This window comes from Phocoena phocoena, chromosome X (assembly GCF_963924675.1).
Source record: "Phocoena phocoena chromosome X, mPhoPho1.1, whole genome shotgun sequence".
In the NCBI taxonomy this organism is placed as follows: Eukaryota; Metazoa; Chordata; class Mammalia; order Artiodactyla; family Phocoenidae; genus Phocoena; species Phocoena phocoena.
In genome coordinates, this window is record NC_089240.1 from 104,656,481 (window position 1) to 104,666,958 (window position 10,478).

General features: G+C 41.4%; 1 non-coding gene across 1 annotated transcript; it reads right to left on the reverse strand.

The window, feature by feature from the left end:
* Positions 1-8,920: 8,920 nt before the first annotated feature.
* Positions 8,921-8,993, reverse strand: TRNAG-CCC (transfer RNA glycine (anticodon CCC)). The gene has a single exon. It is a non-coding gene; the product is annotated as a tRNA-Gly (tRNA).
* Between the last annotated feature and the right edge of the window lie 1,485 nt (positions 8,994-10,478).

The following is a 10,478-nucleotide window of genomic DNA, read 5'->3' on the forward strand; positions in this document are numbered from 1 at the left end:
TTTTAGGTAGTTGTTACAGAGGTACCACACTTCTTGGTACCAAAATCTGTATTAGTCAGCGTTCTCCAGAGAAACAGAAACAAACAACTGCCCTCCCTAATGTGGGTGGGCCTCACCCAATCAATTGAAGGCCTGAATAGAATAAAAAGGCTGACCTTTGTGTGAGTAACATAGAACTCCTCCTGCCTGAGCCTTTGAGCTGGGACATCTGTTTTTTCCTGCCTTTTGACTCAAACTGAAACACTGGTTCTTCTTGGGTTTTGAGCCTGCTGACTTTCAGACTGGAGCTACACCTTCAGGTCTCCTGGGTCTCCAGCTCACCAACTGCAGGTCCTAGGACTTCTCAGCCTCCGTAATGGTATGAGCCAGTCCCTTATAATCAATCTCTCTCTGTCATTCATTCTCTCTCTCTCTCTTCACACATACACACACACACACACACACACACACACACACACACACACACACACACACACACTATAGGTTCTGTTTCTCCCGCAAACCCTGACTAATACAGTGGGTGAAGCAAGTATTATTAACCTCATTTTGGTGATGGGTAAGTTAAAGCCCAAGAGTGGTTAAGTCTTACTAAATAAAGATCATTAAATGAGTTACAAACTATGACTAGGTCTTTCAGGTCACAGCCTCTTGTCTACTCAGTATCCCTACTGAGAATGCACATGGTAAAGGTCATTGTACCTGCCTACATTTTATAGTGTATCAACTCTTCTGAAGCAATGAAACCTCCTCTCAGTTCCTTGCATTATACTGATACTGGATAGCAAAAGCCCCTCTCACTTTAATATCCCTTTGAATGCAATTTCCCTGTTTTGGGGTCAATGACTTGTCCCCCATAGAGAGTCCCAGGAGGCCTGACCTCTAGGGCAATACTTAAAAACATTACTTAGTAATTTTTCTTATTAAGAACTTACTTTTTAAGTACTTTCTTCCTAAGTACTTTCTTACTTAGCCCTTAGAAAAATACTTTATTCCTTTCTCCTTCCTTTCCTGCATCCGTTCTACCTACTTTTGGCCAGAGGACGTCAATTTCATTTTGAGAGATTCTCTCTATATGTAATGGATAAAGTCTGGCAGGAATATTAAAGATACCTTGTCCTCTCCTAGCTCAGGAGCTTGGTTCGCCAGGCTTTTCTTAAACCTGTTTGCTCCCCTGTATCTATCCTTCAATTAAATCCCTCTTTTTTCCCTAAGTTAACCAGAACTGGATTTTGTTATTCACAACCAAAAATCCCCAATTCATATAGTAAAGGTGATTCATTCATTCATTCAGCAGATATTTATTAAGTATTTACTATTTTTCAAGCACTGTGCTAGTCAGAGGGCAGGGCTTTCCAAGTGCTTAACAGGCTGATCTCTTTTTGTCAATAAGAGAGAAAACCCGGGGTTAACTCTACACGCCTTCATTTTAAGTGCCAGAAAAGAAAGAGACTCTAGGAAACTCCCAGTGCTTCACTGAGAGTTAATTATTAACTACCATTAAATAAAGTTTAATAGAAACAATAAAAACATGAATGTTGGAATTGTAATACTTTTCTCTAACTGAAATATTTAGTTCAGAGCTGTAGTAATTTTTAACTTTGTAATGAGTTTCTTTGGACGTCATATGTATTGTTATATTCTGGTGAGGTTTGAGTAGATCCCTGTTGCTAACCACTCAGGAACACAGTACATTGTGTTGCCTGTATGAGAAGTAGCTCCATCACAAAACAACGTTGATTATTTGAAGCATCTGTGCTTGTGATTTATTAATAGCCATGAGGCGAAAGATACTCAGTATTTCAGGCATTTAAAAGATGAAGGGGTAGTTTGAGGGAACGGGTGGTTTGGGGGAGTTAAATACTGATTCCTCTCTACTGCACCCCATGGAAATATACAGTTTAAGCTCTGATATTATCTTAAAGATCTTGGAATTCTGAATGCTGCTTCATTAATAAAGATTTTAGCAATTTTGGGGGCTTAGTAATTGGCTCCGACACGACCTTTTCATTGGAACATTTAGGCTCTCCTTTCAGATTCCAGACATAGAACTGGTGTAGATTCCTTGGCATAATTGATTTGGAGCTCAAATTTAAAGGCACTATTTTCTCTAGCAGAAGCATCTGAATTCACAGCTCACATATCTCCTGATCAGTGGCCAAGTGTCTCTTTGAACTGGACTTTGGTTTCAACTGCCTGTGAAAGAACATGACTCTCCTGATCGCCCACCAAGCATTCTTCTCATTGCACTTTCATGTGCCCTTGAAAGAGCCTATCTTTCCAACTGGCCCGCACATGGGTATGCCTTTCAAATTGGGTTTCCATCTCTCTTAAAATTCTCATTTAAAATGCTCTTGGTGACGTGAAGCTAATATTTATTACAAATCTTTGGTGTGGATTTTGTGGTATTTAATTTCTTTGTGTTCAGAGAAAAAACAAAATTAAAATTAATAAATTTGAAAAACTAATGCAATTTTGGAATGTCCTCTTCATCCATGACATTTTATTTTAGCAAAATTCATAAGGTGTACATTTCTTAACTCATACAAACCTTTCAAATGATGGGCCACATAATGCACTAAGAAAGGAAAAAATAACCAAGGCACCCTCCAGGGTCCCCAAAGTTAGTTTTGTCAATACAATGCATTCTAAATCACACCATCTTAAACATAGCCTGCAAATTTGGTGAAAATCTGTGTAGCTGTCTCCATACCACAAAGAAACAGACAAAACTGGATGTTAATTACATATAGATAAGACATAGGTAATCTGTCCAATCAGTGATGACTCTGGCCCTTTCTTCCTTGACTCCTGCTACTCCTTAGTAACTCCACCAGAGGGCAGGCAGTAAACGAGAAAGGAAAGGAAAGGCCTGGCGGTGAGGCCCTCACCACACAAGGAAGGACTCAAGCTACCTAAACCCATTTCTGTACTCACTCCCCCATGGTCCTGGTGGGTCTAGCTTATTTGAGTGAAGTTCATGTTTCAGATAGGGACACTGGGTCCAAATCATGGCTCAGTCAGTTCAGGTAGTCAAGAACTATTTATTGAGTGTCTGCTGTATGCGAGGCACTGTTTCAGGCACTGGGGATGCAAGACAGACAAAAACATTAGCTTCTGGAACTAACATTCTAGTATTGTATTTTCATAATCCCTGTGAGCCTCAGTTTCCTAATCTGTACCATGGGGGCAATAATACTAGTTTCTGTGAGCATTTAAATGAGATACTTACACATCTAATGAAGTTTCTGGATTTATTATAATTTACAGTTTGTATACAGCTTTGCATAGTGTTTATAAAGTTTTGTGTCTGGGACTTCCCTGGTGGTCCAGTGGGTAAGACTCCATGCTTCCAATGCCCAGGTTCTATCCCTGGCCGGGGAACTAAATCCCACATTCCACAACTAAGAAGTCTGCTTGCTGCAAGTAAAGATCCCACATGCCGCAACGAAGATCCTGTGGTCCGCAACTAAGACCCGGTGCAGCCAAAATAAATAAATAAATAATATAAGAAAGAAACATTAAAAAATAATGCTGCTTTAAAAATAAATAAATAAAAGTTTGTATTCTACTTTACATTTTCATGAACGTTTTCCTATGAACATTTCTTTTCTACTCAGTATTTTAACAGTAATGTAATATTTCATTGTGTCAATTTATCATAATATTTAAACGTGACTCTGTTCTATTGTATACTTGGTTCATAGCAGGTTCTCAGTAAATATTTGTTGAAAGAAGACATGAATACCACACATTTATATTATTTGCATCTTTTCATTATCACAAATAATACTCTTTTTAGCTTCTGAATAATCTTTCTGGGAAAAGTTCTAAAAGTAGGGTTATTATATCAAAATGCATGACACAAGGCATGAATATTTTCATGATCCTCAATGTATATTACCATAATGCTGCCATGAAGACTGTACTAATTTACAATTAATGACAGCCACATTGTGGTTTAATTTGTATTCTATAATTATTCATATTATCTAAGTTCTTTCATATAGTTACTATTTGGATATCCCTGTTGTAAAACTTATGTGTTTGGGCTTCCCTGGTGGCGCAGTGGTTAAGAATCCACCTGCCAATGCAGGGGACACGGGTTTGTCCCTGGTCCGGGAAGATCCCACATGCCATGGAGCAACTAAGCCCGTGTGCTACAACTACTGAGCCTGCGCTCTAGATCCCGTGAGCCACAACTACTGAGCCCACATGCCACAACTAATGAAGCCCGCGTGCCTAGAGCCCATGCTCCACAACAAGAGAAGCCACTGCAATGAGAAGCCTGCGCACGGCAACAAAGAGTAGCCCCCAGCTCACTGCAACTAGAGAAAGCCTGCGTGCAGCAATGAAGACCCAACGCAGCCAAAAATAAATAAATAAAATAAATAAATTAATAAAAAACAAAAACAAAAAAAAACTTATGTGTTTGAGGGGCAGGACACTTTGGGGGGAAGACAGGGAAGACCCTACATGTAGGATGCTAATTGAGCAGGGCGAGCCTCAAAACTACCCCCTAAGCCATCAGGCCAGCAGGAGCAGAGAATGAGGTGACAGAGGAAGAGTGATGCAGAAAATAAATCAGAGGGACATTGAAGAGATATGTTACATTTTTGCCAAAGACTTACAGATGACAGATAAAGACTATTACCACAAAGGAGTACCTCTTTGTTACATCACAGCAGGGGTGGGGCTGTTTTGTGCAATGAGCACCTGTGACATTGGAAGTGAAGTCTGCAAACCCTGCTGTCTCAGTTGGACTTGAGAGAGCTGATGCAGCACTGGGCATGGAAATGTTGATGAATTAGTTGATGAATTGGGGCCTGGTTAGCAGTGTGATTTGCATACCTGTGGTTTGGGGTTAGGCGTACCATATCTTTACCTCTTTGCCCTGACGAATACAATTGGTTGAGAGGTTGAAATTAAGCAATGAGCCTTTGATCTGAAATGGTTTGGTAAAATAAGCAATTGTGTGGTTTTGAAAAATAATGTATTTTGAAATGTTTTCAAACCTACAGAAAAGTCACAAGTGCAGTACAAAGAACTTCCACATCCCTTTCATCTAGTTTCCTAAGTGTTAACATTTCACTGCATTTGTGCTCACTTGCTCTCTTTCTCCCTCTATAGTCCCCAGACTGACCCAGCAATGTTTCATTTTCCTCTCTGGTCCAGGATTCCGTCCAGGAACATGTGTTGCATTGAGTTGTCATATCTTTCAGGCTCCTCCAATTTGATTTTTTTTTTTTTTTTGGCCACGCTGCGCGGTGTGTGGGATCTTAGTTCTCGGACCAGGGATCAAACTTGCACCCCCTACAGTGGGAGGTGGAGTCTTAACCACTGGACTGCCAGGGAAGTCCCCAGGGTCCCCCAATTTGAAATAGTTCCATAGTCTTTTCCTATCTTTCATGTCCTTAGCAGTTTTAGAAACTTCTGGTTTTACATTTTGTAGGATGACCCACGTGTTTCCTTAGGACTAGACACAGGCCATGTTTTCTTCTCAGTGCATCACATCAGAGGGCACACAATGCCAACCTGTCCTGTCACTGGTACCATTAACCTTGATCACCTGGTCATGTTGGTGTCTGCAGGTTTCACCACCATAAAGACACTACTTTTTTCTCTTTGTAACTAGCATTTTGTGGGGAGATATTCCCAGATTATGCCAACGTCTTGTTCCTCATCAATCCTCCACCAGCCACCCTTAGCCTCCTGAATCAACCACTATTTGTCATGGTGGCCAAATAGTGATTTTCTAGTTCCATCAATCTTTCTACATTTATCAGTTGGCATTCTACTATAAAGAAAAAACAGGATTCTCTCCTGTTCCAACTATCTATCGCTGTGTATCAAAATATTCTCAAACTTAGTAGTTTAAAACAATAATCATTGATCTAGTTCAGGAACCTGCATCTGGGCAAGGTGATGTATCAACCAGTGCAGTCGACTGGGTCTGGAGGATCCACTTCCAAGGTGGCTCACTCACGTGGCTGACAAGTTGGTGCTGACTTTTGGCTAGGACCTCAGTTGGTCAGCCTGAACCACTACATAAAGCCTCTCCATGTGGCTGCTTGATTTCCACTGTAGCATTGTGACTGAGATTCAACAGCAAGCATCCCAAGAGAGTAAGGTGAAAGTGCTTGGCCTTTTTCTGATACAACCTCAGAAGTCACAGGGCTTCACTTTCATTGTACTCTCGTTTAAAGAAGTTACAAGTATCCACCCAGGTTCAAGGGGAGGGGACATAGCATTTACCACTCAGTGGGAAAGTTGTTAACATCACATTGTAAGAATGGCATGTAGGATAGAATATATTGTGGTGGGCTTCTTTGTAAAATACAGTCTGCCCCATTCCCCATTTGTTTATTCATTCGTTTATATCAATATGGACTCGTGGATTCCAATTTTATATAATCGGCTGTAATCCATTACTATCATTATTTATTTTGATGCTCAAACTGTCCCACATTTGACTATTGGGAGCCTCTTCCAAGGTGGTAGCTGTATTCTTTTGACATGTTGCCATTATTTTTTGCACATTTTCTTTGGTGGAGGGTGGTACATATAAACCATGATCTGGGTACTTGGTGTGCTCATTGCTAACAGGCTGTCATTGCCTCTAGGTCCTCTTATAGATAGAGCTAGTCTGTAAGAGGGCCTAGAATAAACACACACACACACACACACACACACACACACACACACACACACAGATAAATACATTTCCCCATCTCTCTGAGTATAAATGTTAAAAAAGCATGGGTTCATATCAAAACCTCCAATTTCAACTCAGAATCTTGGGGTTCAGTCTGGTCTTGCTCCTTTCCATGATTTTTCTATATTCTCCAACAGCAAGAAACCTGGTGTTTATTATCTTCAATATAATCCTCACTTATTTGCTCAATTAATATAACCAGTCTCGCAAATACACTAGCTTCTCTCCTCCACCTACCACCCCTGCACCCTGCCACCAGCACTCTGCATTCTCAGATATCAGCAGGCACGTTGCCATATCTTTGGGCACTAACAGGCACACCTCCAGTGCATCTCTGTGCGGCTCCCCTCTTCTCCCCCTTACCATCCCATGCCCTTGGGTGCCACTGGGGATAATACTGACATCCCTCCATACAGCACCTCCTGTATCCCTCCCTAGCACTATATCCTCAGGCACCAGCAGGCATACCACTGATGTGTCTCCACGTGGCAGCTCTCTTCACTGCCACTGACTCCTCCAAGCTTGGAAGGGAAGATGGAAAGGGAAAGTAAGCAACTGTGTTTTAACATGATTGAAACTGGCCAATACGTGGTCCAGAGTCCTCTGTCTTTGAACATCCACACTAGCTCCTTTTTAATCATTTAAAAATGCAAACTTGATCTTGCTGTTCTGTTTCTTAAAACCCTTGGATGATTTCCCGGCCCTAAGGCTAAAATCCAAAAACTCTAATATGACCTACAAGACCCTACATAATTTGACCAACCGCCTATTTTTTCCAGTATAATCTCTGTTTTATTTCTCTGGGTTCAGTCAGTTTCCCAGAGCAGAGTCTTCCAATCTCCAACTTGGAGTGTGTAAACTTTGGCTGCCAGTATTTTGGGGAACTGAGCCAAGGAAAGGGCCCGGAGGTCTCAATGATCAGAATGCAGACTTTAACTTAATCCCTATTTTCAGAATGTCATCTCGTGCTTGGTTTAAGTGTCTCATCCTTTACTCAGATGGAGGAAGGGATCTGGGAACTAGCTGCTCCTTATAAATATGTTCAATCAATCATCCTGATTCCAACTGCATACTCCCATTTTCAGAGATACCTGGTACATTTAGTTCTTGAGACTTTTGGAGTTTGCAGTACAAATAGCTTCCTTAGGTTTCAGCTTTCTCTAGCCTGCTAAATCAGTTACTACTCGTTTATCCATTTTCTAGTTTCCACATTTTTTTCGAGGTAGGTGGGGGGAGGGTGTTGTCTTGCCTGTTGTAGCCTCTCTTCCCATTTCCTTTGTCCTCATGGTGTTTGGCCTTTTAATTTCTTTACTGTCTTTTTTGTGGGGGTCTCAGGAAGGAGCTAAGTGCATGTGTTCAGTTCACCAAAGTTAACTGGAAGTGGAGTTGTCTTAAATAGCAAACACCCTGGTTCCTTTTAAAGCAGATTCCATGAACACAAATTGGATTTCATAGAATCATGAAATATTGTATTATAATTAGAAACATTCAGCCCAGTGGTTCTGTTTTTTTTAATAGACTTGATTTTTTAGAGCAGTTTTAGGTTTACAACAAAATTGAGAGGAAGATACACACATGCATAGCCTCCCCCATTACCAACATCCTCCACCATAGTATTAGTACATTTGTTACAATTGATGAATGTACATTGGTTGACACATCACCACCCAGAGTCCATAGTTGACCTTAGGGTTCACTCTTGGTGTTGTGCGTTCTGTGGGTTTGGTCAAATGTATGATGACATGTATCCGTTATTATAATAACAATCAGAGTATTTTCACTGCCCTAAAAGTCCTCTGTGCTCTGAGTTCATCTGTCCCCACCCCCACCTCCGGAGATCACTGATCTTTTTACTGTCTCCATAGTTTTTCCTTGTCCAGAATGTCATATAGTTGGAATCATACAGTATGTAGTCTTTTCAATTGGCTTCTTTCACTTAGTAATATGCAATAAGCTTCCTCCATGTCTTTTCATGGCTAGACAGCTCACTTATTTTTATTTATTTTTAAAAAACATTTTAAAAAATATTTATTTATTTATTTGGCTGCGTTGGGTCTTAGTTGTGGCTCACGGGATCTTCGTTGCCATGTGCGGGATCTTCATTGCGGCGTGTGGGATCTTCATTGAGACATTCAGGATCTTTAGTTGCAGCATGTGGGATCTTTAGTTGCAACATGCGAACTCTTAGTTGCAGCACGTGGGATCTATTTCCCTAACCAGGGATCGAACCTGGGCCCCCTGCATTGGGAGTGCAGAGTCTTAGCCACTGGACCACAAGGGAAGTCCCAGCTCATTTATTCTTAGTGTTGAATAATATCCCATTGTCTGGATGTACCACTCCTTGTCTTTTTACCACCAGGTACCTCTTTTATTATATATTCACCTTCCCTCACCAAATACCCGTATTTGAAAAGAGTTAGACTTCCAAAACGCAGTTTGAGAAACTATGGTCTAGTCAGAGCCCTCATTTTACAGATGAGACTGAGCCCCAGAAGGAGAGGTGATTCGCCAAAATCTCACAACTACTGATGGGGTTCAGGGCAGGCCATCCCAAGATGTGCCACTTTGGCATGCGGATTATTTTGAGCTGAAAACAATCAAGGCCCAAAAGCCTCAGGAAGAACTTTTGAGCTCTCCTCTAACTGCCTAAAAGAATTTACATAGAGGACCTGTTCTAGGAAGGGAGATATCACCATGGATAACTACAGCATAATAGGAACTAGGTGTGGAGGGCAGGGAGGAACCTAGCAAAGTCTGTTAAAATTTCCCTCTGTGTCCCACTGTTTCTGTTTGGCCCAGCAAATGTTTGTTTACAAACATTTGCTCTTTTTCATCTTCCTGTGAATTGCCTTCCTTCCCTTTGAAGTCCCAGACCCCTACCCCCTTCTCCTTAGTCCAGGATGACACATATACCCTATTTTACCTGACTGTCCTGTGGGCCTCATAGTCCTACGGAGCCCACATATGCACAAAATTAAATCTGATTTTCTCCTCCTATTAATTTGTTTTATGTCATTTAAATTATTTGACCAACTAAAAGAACCAAGAGGGGAAGAGGGAAATTTTCTCCTCCCTGACACTAATGAGGGGCCACGTTAGGATGTGAACCCAGGTCTCCTGCCTTTTGCTCTAGTGCTCCTTTTAGATCTATGATATAAGATTTATGTTCCCCCAAACTGATAAGCAGGTGAGGGAAATCTTTCCTTCTGACTCCATGCAGTGGTCTTTTTCTCAGCAGTATCATTCGTGGCATTGAAACATTACTTCTTCTGGTGCCTAGGAGGAAAAACGGCCTCCCTCCCATCTTGAGGGCCACAGAGGGCTAAACACACTGGGAATCACTGGAGCTTTCTCAGGGCCCTGGGGGAACTGTTTGCTTGAAATGTAATAAAGGTTCCTCTCCACCAAACATGGAGAAAAAGCAATGCTGGAAACACGGCAGAGTCAGCGTGGGAGGTCTTGTCTCTCCTAGTCAACCAACCAATCATCAGGGATAGATTAGACTCCTACTGTGAGCTCTTCTATGCTAGAAGTTACCAAGGATACATAGGCTTTGCCCTGAAGGGATTTATGATCAAATTGCAGAGACAAAACGTTCCATCCTCTCAACCTCTCTGAAGGCACGGCCTTTGTCTTCCCCATTTCTAGCCGGCCTCAGTGCACCTGGCCTCCTTCTGGATACATGTTCGTTATCTATGGTTTGATTAAAGCTTCTTTGTTGCACTATTTCCTCTCCTACGAATGAGGAGGCTAACGATAAAACCCC